The 21,316-nt window shown below is 42.0% G+C and overlaps 1 protein-coding gene across 34 annotated transcripts in view; it reads right to left on the bottom strand.

The window, feature by feature from the left end:
- NRXN2 (neurexin 2) overlaps positions 1-21,316 on the bottom strand; it is a 724,697-nt gene that overhangs the window by 520,848 nt on the left and 182,533 nt on the right. The window lies entirely within an intron of this gene.

Raw genomic sequence — 21,316 nt, forward strand, 5'->3', positions numbered from 1 at the left:
GAGCCGGTATGCGGCATGCAGGGGCATATCTGGGGCATGTACCGCAGGTGCCGGGGGTCATGGGAAGCACTAACAGAACATGAAGTCGTGGCCTGGGTATTTCTATAAGGGATTACAATAGAGAACTAAATCTTTACCACAATTCTGAATCCTAAAATTAGAGAAAACAAAAACACAATATGGTATTACAAATACAAAAAAGAAAAATGTAAAAAAAGGTGCCAACATATTGCCACTAGTGATGGCAATACCGAATTACTACCTATAGTTATTTCACTTTAATTTATCTTGGGCTATCAATAATAGTGTGTTAAACATGGGGGGGAAAAAAAAATTAAAAAAAATAAAAATCACAAAGACAGGATTTTTTTAATCACTTTTGCTCCTAGCTGCATGGTCATTATTTGCAAAATGTTTTATAAACTTGACACATCTTCAGATTTAAAACTTCAATCTAGAACGGATTTTTATTTATTTTATATTTTTAATTTTTTATACGATCACCCTACGGGTGTGATTTTTTATTTTTTTTTAATACATTTTGGGCAACATTTTTAAAGACTGCAATGTCATAAATCTAACTAAAACTATGAAAGTGTCCCGAATTTGGCTCAAATGCTGTAAAATGGCGCACGGCTTTTATGAATGTGTCTAAAAATAACACAAAAGGGGAACGTTTATTTTTTGTTTTGTTGCGAAATTTTGGCAATTTGGAAGCAATTTATCATTTGTTTCGCAACTTTTATGGTTTTTTTTTTTTGCGTCATTTTACTTTTTAGACCAAAATAAGACTGTTCCTTATTTTGAGCTAGTCAAAAGCATTTTTTTTAAATGTTCTAGTTATATTTCTGACTCACAACATTTTTTTTTACAAGTCACAAACTCATTTCCATAGGAAGTTGGCATGAAAAAGTAATTTTTCGAGACTTAAAAAGGGTTACTCCCATCTCCAAGATCTTATCTGAATATGTAGTAGGTGTAATAATATTAGCAAATATCACCAATTAGAAATATACGTTAGTTCTTCTGATAAGCTTTATCGCTTAACTCATGTACAGGGCAATGCAGGACTTTAGGTATCCACAGATCTGACCATTAACCGCTAACTAACTGTCACTATATGAGAGGTCATAATAGCCAGGAATACCTGTGCAACTGTAATACCCTGCACAGGGGGTACATGACATAGCTAATCAGAAGAACTATACTATAGTTCTAATTGGAGGTATTTGCTAATATTATCATAATTACACCTACTACAAATTGGGAGAGGATCATGGAGATGGGAATACCCTTTTAAGTGTAATGCCTTAAAAAGCGCCAAATTTATCAGATTTTGTGTGACACCGATAAATTAATCACAAAAATGTCAAAGCAGCAACAAATCAAAATAACTTAAATGAAAAAACACAAAGGAAGCACCTATCACAGAGGACATTTTTTTGAATTTTAGTTTATACACATATTTTTAAGGCAATATTCACAAGGAGTTTTTTGAGAATTTTTGGGGATTGGATCCTCTCCACAATCCTCCTCAAAAACTGCACCAAGGACACGCAAGAAGACTCTTCCTATACATTTCTATTTCCACTTTACTTTAAAGATTCCTCTAAATCTTATGAACAGCATTTTTTTTTTCTTGGTGACATTTTGAGAAAAGCCTAGTGGAAAACAAAAAAAAAAAGTCATTACTCGAAGCAAATCCTGAAACAAACCTCTCCAACCTAGGCACTGTAATATCTAAAAGCTGCAAAAAAAAAGAGCTTTAGAAAAAAAGCTCCATCACAAATTCCCCAAAAGAGGAATGTTTCCAAAAGCAGTTTCCCCTTGAAAAACTTGTTTTTAATCCAACAAAAAAGCTCTGTGTGAACATAGCCTAAAAGTGATGTGATTTTCTTACAAGTCTGTTAATTTTTAGTTTCAGCTCCAAGGAGATGGATCCCTGACATTTTCAAAGAGCTGCAAAATTTCACCAGGTGGGAAGTGGCATAAAAAAAAAGTAAAAAAATAAATTCTAAGCAAAAGTCTTGCATCTAAAAATGCAGCAAAATGATCAAACATTAGTTGATAAATTTCATGAAAAATATGAGGAACGAAGCCAGAAGCAAAACTGACTTAAAAAAAAATAAATCCTCGTAAAAATTCCCCCCCAAAATAGACCAAAATTAAAGGTGCGAAATGTATGGTAAATTCCCACATGTGAATTATACTTCATGTATTCCTGAGATTTTTTTTCCCTCCTCTTTGCTTCCACTGGGAATAACCCCTCCCATGACACACAAAAAAAATCCAACATTAATTCCCATCCATCCTTCTCACCCCCCTCCGTGATCTCTCTTTAAGCAACTGACAGAAAAGTAATTTGTATACAGACTCCAATCTTCATCTGCTTAAATGCGAAAGCGCTAATTATTTCGAAGAGAACAGCACGCCGAATATTATAGATGAAGGAGAGAGGAGAGCGGGATGGAGGGTTGTCAGGAGGGAGTGAGAGCTGGAAAGATGATGGAGTGAGGAATGGAGGAAAGAGCAAGGATGTTGGAAAAAGGGAACAACGGCGCGTACCGGTAAGTGACTAACCGGTAAGTGACTAACCAGTGATTTCAAGAATCCCTCAGCATTTTTATTTCTAACGCACATTACGGTAAATCTGTCTCCTTCTTTCTATCCTATTTATCTGTCTGTGGTGTAACTTATGGGGGTGCAGAGAAAGCACTGAGACCAGGGCACTGGGGTAACTCCATAGGTCCCTCTCGATATTTGGGAAAGCTAGCATTATAAGTGACTTGCAATATTTTGATAACACTGATGGATTTTGCATTGGGATCCCATCCATCATTGCTTTATGCCTCATATGTATCTATAATCTTACACATGTACCTATCTATCTGACTACCCGTCTGTCTCTCTACATTTCCATCCATCTACAAACAAAAAAGCATTCAGCAGCACGCTGTATCCAATAAGATGTATGCAGACATGGATTCTATGAAATTTGGACTGCATTTCTGCTATATAAAATATGCAGTGTGCCTGTAAAGTCATGGTGAACTTTTCACCAGTCACTGGAAAGCAGCAAAAAAACAATAGAAATGTGAAATCTGCTCCAAATGAAAAGAAAAACTCTCCAGCTTCATACCTATTCAGTGCAGTTCGATGTGGGCTCCATTTGTTGCCCTACACACATCCAAACGAGAGTGAAGTCCTTGCCACACACGGGTAAGGACGTCTGGTGTAACAGAGTGAATAACGTCTGTGATTCTCGGTTTTAAGTGGTTAATGTCGTTGATACGTTCCATGTACACGTTACTTCACATAACCCCAAAAGTAAAAAGTCTACGGGCTTCAGATCCGGGGATCGTGGTGGCCAACGCTTGACAGAACCCCTGCCTATCCACCACCGGAGGAATGTTCTATCCAGAAACTCACAAACAATGATGGCGTAGTGTGGAGGAGCACCGTCCTGTTGAAAGATGACACCTTCTGGAAATTGTGGCACATCATACAATTCCAACATGCCAAGATACAGGTTTGCTGTCACAGACCGCTCTGCGAAAAACAAAATGGGTCTATCACCTCATCATCCATCAGGCCACACCACACGTTCACTTTAGGGGTGTTACGTTCGTACTCAACGTAAGGATGAGGATGTTCAGCAGCCCATAGTCGGACGTTATGGCGATGAACATGTCCACAGATATGGAAGGTCGCCACATCGCTAAATACAATCTTCTGAAAAAAATCTGGCATCATTGTCGATCTCATGAAACATATCTGTAGCAAACGTGCATCGTTTGGGTCTATCCACCAGTTTGATAGCGTGCAACAGCCGCAATTTGTACCCCATAAAACAGAGACGTTTCTTTAAAGGGACACTGTCACCTGAATTTGGAGGGAACAATCTTCAGCCATGGAGGCGGGGTTTTGGGGTGTTTGATTCACCCTTTCCTTACCCGCTGGCTGCATGCTGGCTGCAATATTGGATTGAAGTTCATTTTCTGTCCTCCATAATACACACCTGTGCAAGGCAAGATTGCCTTGTGCAGGCGTGTACTACGGAGGACAGAGAATGAACTTCAATCCAATATTGCAGCCAGCATGCAGCCAGCGGGTAAGGAAAGGGTGAATCAAACACCCCAAAACCCCGCCTCCATGGCTGAAGATTGTTCCCTCCAAATTCAGGTGACAGTGTCCCTTTAACACCTTATGGACTGTAGCCTTGCTTAGGTGTAATTGTCGAGCACACGCGTGCAGATTTTTTTTTTAGGGCTCCTTAGGTAGCTATCCCATATAGCCTCTACAGACTCGTCACTGACTGATGGCCTAGGAGAACGGGGTTTCTTCACCAAACTGCTGGTTTCCTTCAACTGCTTATCCCACCGAGTAATGTTAATCCTATGTGGTGGCGCTTCGTTATAAACATGCACTTTGGTAACGGATTTGAATTTAGCGAGCCACAGAACACACTGAACTTTCCTCTGTACCATCCACCTCTCGACTGGCATGGAAAAAACCACACAGCTGGCATAAGCTTGTGGTTGCATGAGGTCAGAGACCCGGCAGTGTATTAATCAGAGTTCAGTTTATCAGGGGTTAATCTGACTGGGGGCTCAGTAACAGTTTAAATAAGTCCGTGTTTGATGGGTTCTTGTCATCTCTCCTTATGAACAGGTCTGATATGATTGGGCCAGAGAAATCAAAATGTAAACTCTAAATAGATCCTGTAACTGGTCAAAAGTGCACCATGACTTTACGGACACACTGTAGTTACAAAATGATGGTGCTTACGCTGAATTGGCCAATTTCTGAGCCAACAACCACAACAAGGTGACCTTTCTTTGAGGAGACCCTAAAACCTAATATTCAACAAACATGCCTCTCCTGGGCTAAAAGCCTACAAATGTTAAGGAAAGAGATGATTTGCATAGCTCCGCCTACTGCAAAGGATTCTGGGTAAACCTGCTATTCTTTGTACAGGTCCTTCTCAAAAAATTAGCATATAGTGTTAAATTTCATTATTTACCATAATGTAATGATTACAATTAAACTTTCATATATTATAGATTCATTATCCACCAACTGAAATTTGTCAGGTTTTTTATTGTTTTAATACTGATGATTTTGGCATACAACTCCTGATAACCCAAAAAACCTGTCTCAATAAATTAGCATATTTCACCCATCCAATCAAATAAAAGTGTTTTTTAATAACAAACAAAAAAACCAACAAATAATAATGTTCAGTTATGCACTCAATACTTGGTCGGGAATCCTTTGGCAGAAATGACTGCTTCAATGCGGCGTGGCATGGAGGCAATCAGCCTGTGACACTGCTGAGATGTTATGGAGGCCCAGGATGCTTCAATAGCGGCCTTAAGCTCATCCAGAGTGTTGGGTCTTGCGTCTCTCAACTTTCTCTTCACAATATCCCACAGATTCTCTATGGGGTTCAGGTCAGGAGAGTTGGCAGGCCAATTGAGCACAGTAATACCATGGTCAGTAAACCATTTACCAGTGGTTTTGGCACTGTGAGCAGGTGCCAGCTGTGTTAATTAAACAGATGAGTAAAGGCCCCTTCACATTAAGCGACGCTGCAGCGATACCGACAACGATCCGGATCGCTGCAGCGTCGCTGTTTGGTCGCTGGAGAGCTGTCACACAGACCGCTCTCCAGCGACCAACGATGCCGGTAACCAGGGTAAACATCGGGTAACTAAGCGCAGGGCCGCGCTTAGTAACCCGATGTTTACCCTGGTTACCATGCTAAAAGTAAAAAAAACAAACACTAGATACTTACCTACCGCTGTCTGTCCTCCAGCGCTGCGCTCTGCTTCTCTGCACTCCTCCTGTACTGTCTGGGAGCCGGAAAGCAGAGCGGTGACGTCACCGCTGTGCTTTCCGGCTCACAGCCAGTACAGGAGGAGTGCAGAGCACAGCGCTGGAGGACAGACGGCTGTAGGCAAGTATGTAGTGTTTGTTTTTTTTTACTTTTAGCATGGTAACCAGGGTAAACATCGGGTTACTAAGTGCGGCCCTGCGCTTAGTTACCCGATGTTTACCCTGGTTACCAGTGAAGACATCGCTGGATCGGTGTCACACATGCCGATCCAGCGATGTCAGCAGGAGTCCAGCGACGAAATAAAGTTCTGGACTTTCTTCAGCGACCAACGATCTCCCAGCAGGGGCCTGATCGTTGGTCGCTGTCACACAGAACGATTTCATTAACGATATCGTTGCTACGTCACAAATAGCAACGATATCGTTAACAATATCGTTATGTGTGAAGGTACCTTTACCCATGATGGGGGTTTTGAGTAATGAACCAGGCAGGGAGTTTATAAAAGCCTCAGGTATCTTTTGCATGTGTTTAGAGTTAATTAGTTGATTCAGAAGATTAGGGTAATAGGTCGTTTAGAGAACCTTTTCTTGATATGCTAATTTATTGAGACAGGTTTTTTGGGTTATCAGGAGTTGTATGCCAAAATCATCAGTATTAAAACAATAAAAGACCTGACAAATTTCAGTTGGTGGATAATGAATCTATAATATATGAAAGTTTAATTGTAATCATTACATTATGGTAAATAATGAAATTTAACACTATATGCTAATTTTTTGAGAAGGACCTGTATTATGCTGCTTGCAAGTACTTTCCGTTTCAGGAAAGCATCCACTATGTACAAATGTTAAGGGCAGGTAGGATCCAGTACTAATTAAACATATAGGCATTTCTCTAGTTGTAAATACTTTAGTTTGGTCTAGTGGATTGTCTGAGGTTTATCTTTGTTTGTTTTTTTTGTTTTGTTTAACATATTTGCATACTACCCCCCCTCTTTAGGTATTAACTAAAAAGCAGTAATACAGTATAAATGTCATATATTCAATGTTCACACGTCTTTGCCCGTACAGTGTGCTACTATATTCTTTTGTTTATACATTATGCAGTCATAGCAGCTGGCACCTGTTCACACTTGTTTAGTCTATTAGATGAATTTTTTTGTTTGTTTGTTTTGTTTCTAACATATCTGTCTACATTTCTACCTTTCTACATACCTTTCTTTCTGCCTATCTGCCGATCTCATAGCCATCATCTATATGTAAGCTATCTAAGACTAATGTTGTTCACACATTGCATTTTTGCTGCAATTTTTTTTCTGCAATTTTTTTTTCTGCAGGCAAAACCTGCTCTATTGGCAGTAAGAAGCTGCTTACAAAATCAGGTTTTGCTGCATTTTTGCTGTTTTTTTGTTGTCTCTTGTACATGTTGATAAAGTTTAGTGCCCCCCCCCCCCCCCCCAAAAAAAAAAAAAAAAATCATGATCTAACTTGCTTAGGATTTTGCAGCAAATCCCAAACACCTGCATTTTTTGCTGCATTTCTGCACTTTCCCATTGTGTCCTTATCGGTGAAAAAATGCTGCAAATACGCAGAAAAAAAAAGAAAAAAACGCTGATAGAAGTGATGTGCTGCAGTTTGCAAAAACCTAGCGGTTTTCCAAATCAGTCAAGAAAATAAAACCCATTGTGTGTGCATGAGGTTTCTGACATCTCAGACTTTGCTGGTACTGTAAAACGCAGATGAAAATTTGCATACAAAAAAACGCAGCAAAAAAAAATGCTGCAAAAACGCAATATGTGAACATAGCCTAAATCTTTCTTCTCTTCTCTCTCATGTTGGCTAGCAACATCCACCTCCTAGTCCCATCAAAAAGCAGGGAAGCTACTGAGCATGTGCACCACCACTGAACCAAGAAGATGGCCCAACATTCCGGCCACCAAGAAGATGGCCCAACATTCCGGCCACCAAGAAGATGGCCCAACATTCCGGCCACCATGAAGATGGCCCAACATTCCGGCCACCAAGAAGATGGCCCAACATTCCGGCCACCAAGAAGATGGCCCAACATTCCGGCCACCAAGAAGATGGTCCAACATTCCGGCCACCAAGAAGATGGTCCAACATTCCGGCCACCAAGAAGATAGCCCAACATTCCGGCCACCAAGAAGATGGTCCAACATTCCGGCCACCAGGAAGATAGCCCAACATTCCGGCCACCAAGAAGATGGCCCAACATTCCGGCCACCGGAGACACGGCAGGAGGCACTACCTGATGATAACGTGCTGGTAATACAAAATCAGATACTATTTTTTTTAATGAATGTATGTTGCAAATTATCTTCATTTCACACGTCTGATTAAATTCTGGAATATTAATACTTTTCATGAGACAACCCCTTTAAGAAAAAAATGATCCTGTCTTTTTTTTTTTTGTAATGAAAACAGCAGAGCTTTACTTTACTTCACGCTTCATACTGTTTCTTTTGTTCCGTAGCATTAATAACACAGGGTACGAAACACAGGCAGGTAAATGGAAGAATATAAGAAAAGCAATAAATACACCCGTCATAGAAACACAACGTAAAATAGAAAGATGGAGATCGTAGATATCCGGCATGTACTGTAATACATTCTAAAGGTTTCAGAAAGAGAGAGAGAGAGAGAGAGAGAGAGAGATATGCCTGCCGTATCTACCATTGTTTGTATTTATTCACTGGACAACGAATTAGAATCGTCTGGGAAACTTTACATCAAGATAACGACATTTCAGATAATTAGGATAGAATTTGGAGTCATAATAACTACAAATCTGCAGCAAGAGGTGAAAGCTAAACATTTGCAGTAGATACTTTGGAAGACGCTTTTTTTTTTTTCTGGCTGCAGTTAGAACAATTAGGGCACAGTCAGACACCTGTATAAGTCGGACGGACTGGCCGGCGGCTCTACCGACCTGAGCATGACAGCCGCATAGAAATACATTGTTCAGGTAGGGAGAGTCGCCGGCCTGTCCGTGCTCTGCAGTTTGATCTTAGCCCATCTGACTGCGCCCTTATAGTCATTTATGGCTGTCATAAGTACTGCTGCTAAATAAGAATTATTGGCAACAACATTCCTTTTGTCATTTCAATTTTGTCCGGAAGTTTATTCCTATTATTGCCCATTAATATTACGATGCTAATATATTCAGGAGCTCTATACAGAGGATACACTTAAGCAGCCCCATATATATCCACTTTAGGTGAATATAAAGCAAGTTTCCCTAAATAGGCTTTGGTAGGATGTGCACTGTACATAGCGGGCTCAGGAGCTGAACTCGCTCCATATCAGGCAGGTACCTGATGTGCAATACAGACGGCATCTGTCTCTTAACAGCAGCAAATCTATTAGTCTTGAATGCCGATACCGCACAGCCTTAAATTGCACTCAAAAATGTGTGCAACACTCTGAAGTCTCCTAGGACTGTATCAAACACTTTTAACACAAACGCAACCTTAGTAATGTAAAAAGTGATCTCAACATAATTTATTTTTAATTCCACAGTCAGTGTGAAAGGAGCTTTAATTCCACAGTCAGTGTAAAAGGAGCTTTAATCCCACAGTCAGTGTGAAAGGAGCTTTAATTCCACAGTCAGCGTGAAAGGAGCTTTAATTCCACAGTCAGCGTGAAAGGAGCTTTAATCCCACAGTCAGCGTGAAAGGAGCTTTAATCCCACAGTCAGCGTGAAAGGAGCTTTAATCCCACAGTCAGCGTGAAAGGAGCTTTAATCCCACAGTCAGCGTGAAAGGAGCTTTAAAGGGAACCTGTCACCCCGAAAATCGCGGGTGAGGTAAGCCCACCGGCATCAGGGGCTTATCTACAGCATTCTGTAATGCATTCTGTAATGCTGTAGATAAGCCCCCGATGTAACCTGAAAGAGGAGAAAAAGACGTTAGATTATACTCACCCAGGGGCGGTCCCTCTGCGGTCCGGTCGGATGGGCGTCTCTGGTCCGCTGCGGCGCCTCCCATCTTCATTCCAAGACGTCCTCTTCTGATCTTCAGCCACGGCTCCGGCGCAGGCGTACTTTGTCTGCCCTGTTGAGGGCAGAACAAAGTACTGCAGTGTGCAGGCGCCGGAAAGGTCAGAGGCCTAACCAGCACAGCAGACACACAATGCTGCCCATTATCTGCAGAGCCGGTCTTGAATGGAACAGAGTTGTACATACTTCATCTTCGCATAATTCATTGTTCATGAGAAAGCAAAGTGCAACTCTCTGCTATTTCCAGCAGCCTCAGACAATGAATGGATCAGAGGCTGAACATGTGCACCTTCAGTCCCCCTTCAAGACTGGGAACCAGAGATCCCAATTCATGGGGTCAAGATCCCCTTGTTCCTCTTGTGTTTTTGTCTTATCCAGGCATTCAAGGCATTCTTAGTTAGCGGCAAACTACGCTCTAAAAGAGCTTGATGTTACGTGGGAGAGGGAGAGTGGTGGATATAATCAATGGCAGAATAATGATGCCTCATCATACTGGGAGGAGTAATGAGGAGTAGATAAAAAGGCGAGGTATGGCGCCAAAAAAGAGGGATTGCTTGTACTTTGTGTTTGCACTTTGAAGCTACCATTGTCTTACAAGATGATTGGGTCTAATGTCTGTTCAATTAACTAGAAACATAATAATGAAGATGGGCCGAGACCAAGACATCACTGATCTGCCTGAGGCTACCATATGTAGAGTTGTCACCTCCAATTGTGACCCTAATCAAGGTTGATGTCATGGGTGGGAGATAATCCTGAGTAATAACTATATATTCAATTACTAAATCTCCCAAAAATAAAAACCCTAATGCTTCTAGATATTTGGGCTAATTTCAATTGTGTGCTTGCGGTTTCCGATCCAAAGTATATCCTCCAGGTATCATCTGTTTTATAACGGGTCTCCATAGAATTGAACGGCCGAGTCCGATTTGCAAAACAGATGAGCGTTGGAAGTGCTTTGAGGCCGGAGACACAAATCAGTATTTAACACTGACAATGTATATGGATCAATTAAACTCTATGGGTCCATGTGCTCGCCAAGAAAAAAAAAAAGAATCAGACAGTAACGAACGTGTGAATGCAGTCTTATGCCGAAAACGTCGTCTCTCGTTACCACGGCCATTATCTGACCATTCTGGAAAGGTGAAGTCTACATGAAGCCTGCGTCTGCCATGCAGAAGGGTCAAAAGGATGTGGCATCGCATCCGGTACTTTCGTGTGTGTACTCTAGATTATAGTATTTTCTTGTTAATGAATGTTTCTTCTCACAATTAATGGTATCTGATCTTTCGATGAGCGTAGAATGAAGGAAACCAGACTACACAGCAAACATGTGATGGCACTAATAGCTGTGTGCATTGCCATGCAGTATTTAGTTATTCACAATATTTTAAATTTTCAGCCTCAGAATAAATAGGCATCTACCTGGGTCTACAATAAATCTGGGGATGGACACAGAATGAAGAGGACCCCTATGTAAGAGCAGTATATGGGCCCTTTGCCATCCGATTGCTCATCATAACGCATAATTCCACCTACATTAGAGATGACCCCTGTGAGGCTACACAATTTGCATCACTGGTATGTCCACCCCTGAATAAATTCCTATGTTTTTATGGAGTTTTAATCAGCTGCTGAAAACAGTTGATAAATATTTAACGAAAATACACGCCATTCGTGCTCACAAACCCATTCCTAACTTTGTCCACCTTTTAACACTATGTAATTTAACGATAGTGCGTAGGATGGCAGTTATTGGGTTACTTTATAAAAAATTTAACCGTCCACAAAAAAAATGAGCAGAACTGGTCCTTTTAGAACGTCAAAATAGAGTAAAATGAAAACTTCAGCATGGGCTGGTTAAAGAAATAAGTGGAGACACGCCCCTTGTTCCCATCAACCAATGAGGGAGGGAGCTTTTACAATGTGGCACCGCCCATGAGTAGCAGAGTGATCCTGGAACCTTATCCTCAGCCTGTTATCTCCCTTATTGAATGTAACAGACACAAAAACCAAACTAAATGTCCTTTCGATCACGCACTGACCTCCTGTGAGAACAATCCGTGGTCCTATTAAAGCTCATACAGTGCAGATGTCAACTCCATTTCCAACCTCTGCTTAATGTGATAAAAACTTCCCTGCTCTCTATACGGTATATTCGTTATATTAAGTCCTAGAATATAAGCAACCTGTATACATCCATAAAATATGCTAAATACTTTACAGAATTGACTTAGAGCTTCGCAGAGGCAGATCATTTACATGTGACATGTGCACCCAAACATTTAGGGAGTCAACAAGTTTATAAAGATTACCTCGTCCTCATCTATTCAGCTCATAGGTGGCTAGGCTTGCTCATTTTTCAGCATAGTCAATGGATTAAAAGTAGATTTCTCGGTGTTCATGTTCTAGCAACAGAATAACTGGGTTATTTTCCATTGGGCACCCATCACTGGATGTTATCAAGCTGCTGCAATGGAACACAAAAGACTCGAGATCTTACCGGTCTTTTTTTTTTTTTTTACCAATGGGTTATAGTGTAGAGCACTGAATATCACTGGCCCACCAGAAGTACTCCAGTATCTATGATATATACCGCATGGAGGTAAATATGATGCCTGCACCAGGAGTGATCTGACCATTCCAAAGAGTAAGGGTATGTTCACACCAATGCATTTTTGGTCCATGTGCTTTGTGTACAAAGGACTGCCCAAGAACATGGACTTAGCCCAATTTATGAACCAACCTAGTCCATGTGAATACTAGGAGGCTCCAAAGTTCAGGACTCAGTTGAGCCCAACCTAAAACTACTCAATATGTAATATCATCATAGAATCCTAGAATGTTAGAGTCGGAAGGGACCTCCGGGGTCATAGTGTCCAACTCCCTGCTCATTGCAGGATTCACTAAACCATCTCAGACACATGTCTGTTCAGCCTCTGTGTGAAGACTTCCATTGAAGGAGAACTCACACCACCTCTCGTGGCCGCCTGTTCCACTCATTGATCACCTTCACTGTCGGAAAGTTTTTTCTAATCTCTAATCTGTATCTTCTCCCTTTCAGTTTCATCCCATCGCTTCTCGTGTTTCCATGTGCAAATGAGAATAAGGATGATTCCTCATTTAATTATTATTGTAAAGGGGTTAGTGCAATGAAGCTTCTTGTTACGAGAGAACTGATCCAGTGTTTTCTCATCTGGAGATGTCCCTAGAGGCATGGATGAATCTACAAGGCTGCAACTTTACAGCATAGCATTGGGCTACATTTTCAACAGTGTGCATTGTACATTTCAACCTATAGATGGCCAAAGCAATAAATATAAACTACATACCAGCCATCTTTAGGAAAACGGAAGCCCAACTATATCTCATCCATTCGATGTTTTTACATGGCTCCTGAGAAGGCTTCACAGAGTCCTCTTGGTTAGGACATCAACTAAAGAGTGACATGGAAAGAGTTCCCCCCCAAAAAAGAAGGGGAATGTGCATTCACCAAACCTAGACTCGAAGTGTGATTCGTCACTGCACAGAGCACGTTTCCTCCAGAGTCCAGTGGTGGTGGCTTTAGACCACTCCATCCAACACTCAGCGTTGTGATTGGTGATGTAAGACTGCATGAAGTTCTGGCCCGGGGCACTGTGTTTGTGCTAATGTTCATACTGGAAGAGGTCTGGACCCTGCAGTTATGGAGTCAGTAGACTGTTGGTGACTGTTCTGCCCTCTGCTCCCGAGCACTCGGCCCCCCACTCTGTAACATTACGGGGTCTCCGCTTCGTGGCCAAGTTGCTGCAGTTCCTTCCACTTCTCAAGTATATCACTCACAGGTAATGGGGGAAGATTCAGTAGGAAGAAATGTCATGAATAGACACCTTACCCCGGTGGCTCCTATTACAGGACCGTGCTGGTATCCGTGAGCTCTGCACCACCGGCCGCTCTGTCACGTGTTAGTGAAGGCAGACGGTATAGCGAGTGGCTGGATGTGATAGTCTGGGGGAAAGGGGCCCGATGCTATAAACCAGAGGGATGAGATTTTCGGATGTGAAGCACCGTAGACAACGGAACTGAATGAGAAACCCGAATTCAATGGACCCCAATACTTTTTTCAGCATAGTGCATGTTACAGGGACAGTTGTAGAGGAGCGGTTATACATTTTTCAGGCATCAATGTGACATGTCACAGGTTAAAGTTTGCATGAATGTAAGCGGCTGAAATGGTTAAGGTGCAGAACAAGAGTGATCTTATCTCAACAAGCTATGTATTGTCCAATTTCATGTTGAACATTTTAAATATTAATTAAACAGCTTTTAATTTCGAGCCTTATGCAAATGAGAGACTGATTTATTTATAGTCTCCCTCTCCTCATTGGTGGATGGTTTTAATTAGCTTTCACAAGCTAATTATCCAATCAAATTAAAACAGCACCTGTTCTGATTCTTGATTACAGATCTGAATAGTAGAGGGGATCCCCCAGCAATCCTAAAATGTGAAGTAAGTAGGATCCAGGACTACAAAGCCCAGGATGCTTTGCACTTGCAGTACCAGATGTCTTGAAACATGTAGGTGCAGATCGGAGTGCAATACAGATATAGATTAGGAATTTAATGTGACTTTTGTGTTTAAAAAAAAATTTAAGATTAATATTCAGAGAAAATTGATGTCCCATCTGTAAAAGGCTGTCTCGCGGGAATTTGGCACCTTCTCCGACCCATTTCGTCTATTATGGGGCCTCATTGCTGAGACTCCTCGCTCCTATTCCAGAAGTGTATCAATTTGTCTTTTACAGTGCCACAACAGCAAAAAAAAAAAAAAAAAAAAGTTATGGTATATATCCATATTATACCATTTTTTGCGTACAGAGACTTACCAAGTAATTAGGCTTTAATCGCACCCAAATCCTGACACATGCCCATTTGTGGGTGGGCTTTGTGTAATTCACGCCCCATTTTCACCTGGGACAATACAAATTTGCTAAGACTCTTTCTGAAAAATCAGAATAGTCACGGAAAATTTGGGACAATTGTCAGGTATGGCTTTTATAGCAAATAATAGAAATGTGTTATTTTTTTTTATATCTGTTTTAGTTGATGTACCATTCCCTATCTTGGTTATTTTTTCCCTCCATGCCTCATACTTTGCATAGGGGACAGAATCTCATCACATTGTTCTTGCTCTTATCCAATGGCAGTTCCAAAATTATGCCGCTGGTAATAAAAGAGTAGTCAGTATGCCAATTTCCCCACTTCAGCCACCTTGGCATGTACCTGAGAACTTCGCTTTGGGCATTGGTAATTAATCCTCTATGAAGCTAGGCAATAAAAACATGGATCAGTCATAGAGGTGAAAAAGCAAACACCCCCAGAGAAGGTCAATGTCATGGCGCCTCTACGCGCCGCAGCATCTGCCGCTGCCCCTGCTGCCACGCCTGCCACTCACCTTTCTGTTCGCCGACATACTTACCCGACCCGGCGCGCTCCTGCGATGTACGAGCGCCTTCCAGTTTGTACTACTCCAGTCTCACCGCCGGTCCCTGGCTCCCGTCATGTGCGCGTGCACACTCCTCTCTCCAACTCCTTCAGCGCATGCGCACTTCCTTCCTCTGCTCTGCAGACGCTCCGTTCCTCCTCTCTGACTTTGGAGGATCTCGACCCGGAAGTTCTGCAGCACTCGGTCTATTTAAGGTATCTCCTTCCTCTGCTCCTTGCCCGATTGTCATTTGTCCTCACTTGACCCAGGTCCCTCTGTGCTTTGTTCTCTCCAGTGCAATACTCTGTCCCTCTTGTGTCTACGCCTTATAATGTCAGTCCTGGTCATCTGCCATATCCTGCTTGTTCACTGTCTCTGCCATATCCAGTCTGTCCGCCATACCCTGTCCGTTCTGTGTCTTCACCATACCTTGTATGTCCTGGGCGTTCGCCATATCCTGCTTGTCCAGTGTCTCCACCATATCCTGCCTGTCCTGTGTCTCCGCCAACCTCTGTCTGTCCTGGGTGTCCGCCATATCTAGTCCACTCTGTGTTTCAGTCACTGTCACTCTGTCCTGTGTCTTTGCCTTAGCCACTTCCGCGTCTTTCCTCTCCTACTTCCTGTTCCCCGGTATCAGCTTCTGCAGCAATAGTCTCTCTTGGGCCTGCCCCTAACGCTCCCTGTATTGGGGGTGGTCCACCGGGCCAGCTCACCCTTGGGAGGTACATTGTCGTGGTTCTGCGGGTTCACTTTTAGGAGATCCAAAAGATCTGACAGTCAAAGAATGTTCTCACTCTACAGTTGCCATGTCGCTTCTGGTTACTGAAGCACAGGAGAGTAGAATTGAGCGAATATGTTCGGAAACCATCGCCAAATCCGAATTTGCCATATTCGTGCCATTTTTGTACCCTATCTCTACAAGAGAGTAGCAATGCAGAATTGCCGATGCAGTGATTTTTTTCCAGTGTTCCAGCACTCTAGCGCTCCTCCTGCCTATTAGGAGCACACCGAGCCAGGCTGCACCTGTGACCTTCCCTGTGTGCTTTTGCTTTTTCGCCCCCTCTATGACTAATCCATGTTTTTATTGGACAGCATCATCGAGTAGAAAAAGCAAACATCCAAAGAGAATTTCCATGCTGTATGTCCAATTGGTTAAAGGGAAAATATGAATATTGGGTGCTAATTCCTGAGGAAGGGGCATAACTTTCGCAGAAGAGAAAAAGAAAGACTGTTCCAGAATTAGCGGAGAAGCAACAAAAGGAGATGTAAGGTAAAAAATCCAGTGCATAGTCCTCTTTAGTAGGTGACGATATCACCCTGCAGTTCACAGAACATCAGACTGATGCCCTGTTTTCACATTAGAGTATGCATGTCAAGTACATTGTGGGAAAGACTAAGTGCAACCCGAAGGAATGAGGGAAAGGGAGCCCAACACTAGGAAGAGGGAAGTGGAGACCCCAAGCAGATCTAAAGTCACCCTGTCTTCCCTAAACATCCCTATATAGGTTCTGCACCTATCCTCGAGCAGGAACCTAATTCTTGCCTGACCCTGCTTAGCGAAGGTCAGGGTTCATACTAGTCAATTCCCACTACAACTAAAGACATATGGGATAGACAAAAGCAGGAAACATTTATATTGAGTAGACTCAGAGAGGTAACACAGATATCCTCCAACAGCATCAAAGAGGAAGATAGCCGAGTGCTATAGCTCCAAGCCTCAACAGGGGGAAATGGAAATATATCCATTGATTCCCAGAAGCAGCCAGGAAGTCTATAAACACCCAGGTACAGGTGTGTCAATTAGATCTGGGGAAGGGTGAGGTTGCCACTGGGTCCAAGAGTCAGAAGGTCTAAAAAGGCCTGCAAAGCCAACCACCAAGACTATCTGCAGCCAAATGCTGTGCGGCTGTCTGCAGCCTCTGATACATACGTGACAATGTAGTGGACTGGTGGTCACACTGGAGATCACACGGCACTAGTGCCAATAGTGAATGAGGGAAAATGCATCAATACAATGGAGCTTGGTTGAAAAACTACACTGCTAGGATGTCACTACTGAGGAACCAACCATTATATGGGCTAAAAAAAAATTACTGGAGTACTACCTTAAAAACACTGATAAATGAGTTCTGAAGCCCCAGCCTTCTTTTCTTCCAGCACAGGGGATTCATAAATATGGCGTTCTGCCAGAAAACCGGCATAAATACATTGCCATATCTTCCGCAATGTGATACAGAAAAATCAGTGTTGAAATACCAGCAAGGAAGCAGTGCAGAGAAAAATGAGGTCATGAATACAGCAAGCAAACACACTGAACACTTCGATGAATATTTGCATGCTGAAGAGCCATTATGTACCTCGAATTAGTACACAAAGATGTGAGGCATCTTCAGTCTCATCGAAATGCATTTCAAATGCAGAATATCAAATGAAGATGGAGAGAAAAGTGGACAACGTCTACTTCATTCTGCCCTTTCTCTGCGATCAGGGGCACTAGATTTGCTTAATGGCCACATACATTCAAGCTCCTTTTTATGTCCCCACACTCTATTAGAGTCCAATCTCCTGAAATTCATTTCAGCCAGATCACCTCGGTCTGAATCGAATGTGCCCAGATAGCCATTAAAATAAATGTATTATGCTCCAAGGTGAATACCTTCCCAAAAGCAAAATCCATAAAGGAAAAACGCATTTATCTGTCCTAGGCTCTCCCGCCACTTCCATAGCTATTCTGCTCCACCGTCATCATCTTCAAGAGGCCATGGTGTAGGGGGCAATATGGACCATTGACAGCTTTGGAAGAACCCCATAGGCTTTGGTAGAATACCTGGAAGCTGAATATTGATGGAGGTGGTGGAAGGAGTCAAAGGGAGGCCTAAAAACGGGAGTATAATATGTTTTGTTTATTATGGCCATCAAAATAATCCTGTAAAATGCCAACCGGCTGGCCATCATTTTGGTGGATTCACGCAAATCCCCTTTTGGATTTGCAGGAAACTAAAATTTTTGAAAAATTCATAATGAACCCGTACTTACCATCAACAATTATGGAGGGAAACGGTTACAGAAAAGTAACATGTACCATAAAGCAGGAAAAAAATGGTAATGCCTTTAACAAATCTGTAGACTTGTTTGGATAGGTAATGTGGGTGCCCTTATAAAAAGGGAACTAGTAATAATACAGAAGATCTCCCCACTCACACACCACCTCCTCATCTCACCCCCTATCTGTTGGTAGGTTCAGTCCTAGGGCCCCTGCTCTTCTCCATTTTCATCTTCGGCCAGGGAGAGATCATAGAATCTAATGGCTTTGTGTATCATCTCTATGCTGATGTCACACGGATCTACATTTCTGGACCAGATGTCACTTCCTTACTGACCAGAATCCCACAATGTCCGTTTCATCCTTCTTCTCTGCTAGATTTCTAAAACCTAATATGGCAAAAACAAAATTCATCATCTTTCCCCCATATCACTCACCCCCCAATGGACCTATCCAGTAAAGTAAATGGCTGCTCACTCTCCCCAATCCCACAAGCTCGCTGCCTCGGAATAACCCTGGACTCCGATTTCTCCTTCAAACCACATATCCAAGCCCTTTCCATTACCTGTTGACTCCAATTCAAAAATATCTCCCGGATCCGTACATTCCTCAATCAATAATCTGCAAAAGCTGTAGTCCATGCACTCACCTCCCCCCTCGATTACTGCAACCTCCTGCTGTGTGGCCTCCAATCTATCTTAAACTCTGCTGCTTGACTAATCCACATATTTCACCCCCGTAATTCCCCGGCCTCTCCTCTCTGTCAATCCTTTCACTGGCTCCCCTTTACCCAAAGACTCCAGTTCAAAACCCTAACCATGACATACAAAGCCATCCACAACCTGTCTCCTCCATACATCTGTGACCTCGTCTCCCGATACTTTCCTGCACGCAACCTCCGATCCTCACAAGATCTCCTACTCTACTCCCCTCTTATCTCCTCTTCCCACAATCGCATGCAAGAGCTCTCCCGCACATCCCCCTACTCTGGAATGCTCTACTCCAACACATCAGACTCTCACCTACCATCGAAACCTTCAAAAGGAACCTGAAGACCCACCTCTTCCGACAAGCCTACAATCTGAAGTAACCCTGATGCCACCATACCGCTGCACGACCAGCTCTACCCTCGCCTACTGTATCCTCACCCATCCATTGTAGACTGTGAGCCCCCGCGGGCAGGGTCCTCTCTCCTCCTGTTCCAATCAGTGACTTCGATTGTTTAAGATTATTGTACTTGTTTTTTATTATGCATCATTGGAGAATCGCAGGGGCTCTAAAGCTGACCAAATCCTGCCAACTTCCAAACATCATCTGCAAGCTGCATAGCCAACAGCTTGCCTATGAAACTCACCACCTCGACTGCAAAAGTGGCTACCTGGTCAACTAGGCAAAAAGTAGTAAACTAAAGAATTTAAAAAAAATCTGCCCGTTTTGAAGAACAGAGAGTAATTTTAAAACAGGGCGTAAATTGAAAAATTGCTTATTTTTACAAGCACTTTGCAATTTTAAGAAGAATTTGATTTTGTAAATACACTTTCTTCTTACCACCGCCACCTCCATACTGGGTTTGTGAAAGGTAGAGTATTTCCATCTGTGGATTATTGAATTGTGCATCATTGCCACTCTGTTCTCATCTGGATTAGATCAATCTCTGAACTCCGTGTTATGAAGATTTATTTTACTGCCGATTAGAAATTGTTCATTCCTTGTTAGTAAGTGACAGCACGGACACACTGCATTGGCGTTTATTGTAGCATTGCGGTGCATGCAAGTATTGATCCCTATGGATTCGTCTCATGGCGTAGTAAGCCAGGACACACTAATACATCGGAGTAGTTGTTTGAGAACAAAAAACAGCAAAGATATGTTACCAATTCATGTTCAGAAATATTCATATATGTATATATTGATGTGATCTACATATTTAGCTTTCTCCTTGAACTCCATTAAATTTTCATACTTCTCATTAGATTTATAAGCCCCTTTATTGTGTTGCGATTCATGTTAAGTTTTCCCATTGTGCATTCTCCAGAAATTGTTATCAGCACATACAACTGATTTTTTTGCACATTTTAAAAACAGATCTATCTACGAGATATCACAAAAGTAAATAATTTGTATACCTGATGAGGCTGGTGTACTTATTTTGAAATCCATGTGCTAAATACCAGCTCATGTCATATAATAAAATGAGCATTGCTCGAGTCCAGCTTCAGTAGGTCTCAAAAACACATTTTAGAAATGAGGATTTTATAGCCAATCTAATATGGATTTTCAAAGGTAGTACGTGAGCCTTATCGGGTCAAAGAGGTCCATTTACTATTATAATTTTAGATAAAGCACAAAGTAATATTATAAAGGAATCAGGAAATAGGACAGAAATTGATCAATTCATATTTTCCAGAATTAGATTTTATCCATTTTCACGATCCTTGTAGACAAAGTGTATGAAGTCCTGCATTATTGTTTTCTTCTTGTAACAACGCTATTCTAGGTCTGTTCTGTAACAAATAGTTCAGATTGAAGTAGTTACTGGTACGTTCATTTCAGTTAACTTACCAGTGAACCATGTTTGAGTAAGACCACACATAGTCACAAAAATGGGGACATTAAACAGGTGTCTAAGGCTGGTTTCACATTTGCGTATTTTGCCGCTGCGTTTTAGCACAAAAAAAGCATGCGTTTTTTCCTATACTTAACATTAAAAACGCATGCGTTTTTTGCATGCGTTTTGCCGCCGCATGCGTCATTTCTATGCATGCGTTGTGTTGCAGAAATGCAACATGTAGTAATTTCTAGCGGCGTTTTTTTGCTGCAAAACAACGTATTGCTGTCTATGTAAATGCATGCGTTTTTAAGCACATGCGTTTGCATGCGTTTTAATAGAAAAACACAAGAATACACACTGATAAGCCAACCCCCAACCCTAACCCTAAGGGATCCTAACCCT

The sequence above is a fragment of the Ranitomeya imitator genome, chromosome 9, assembly GCF_032444005.1.
Source record: "Ranitomeya imitator isolate aRanImi1 chromosome 9, aRanImi1.pri, whole genome shotgun sequence".
Classification (NCBI taxonomy): Eukaryota; Metazoa; Chordata; class Amphibia; order Anura; family Dendrobatidae; genus Ranitomeya; species Ranitomeya imitator.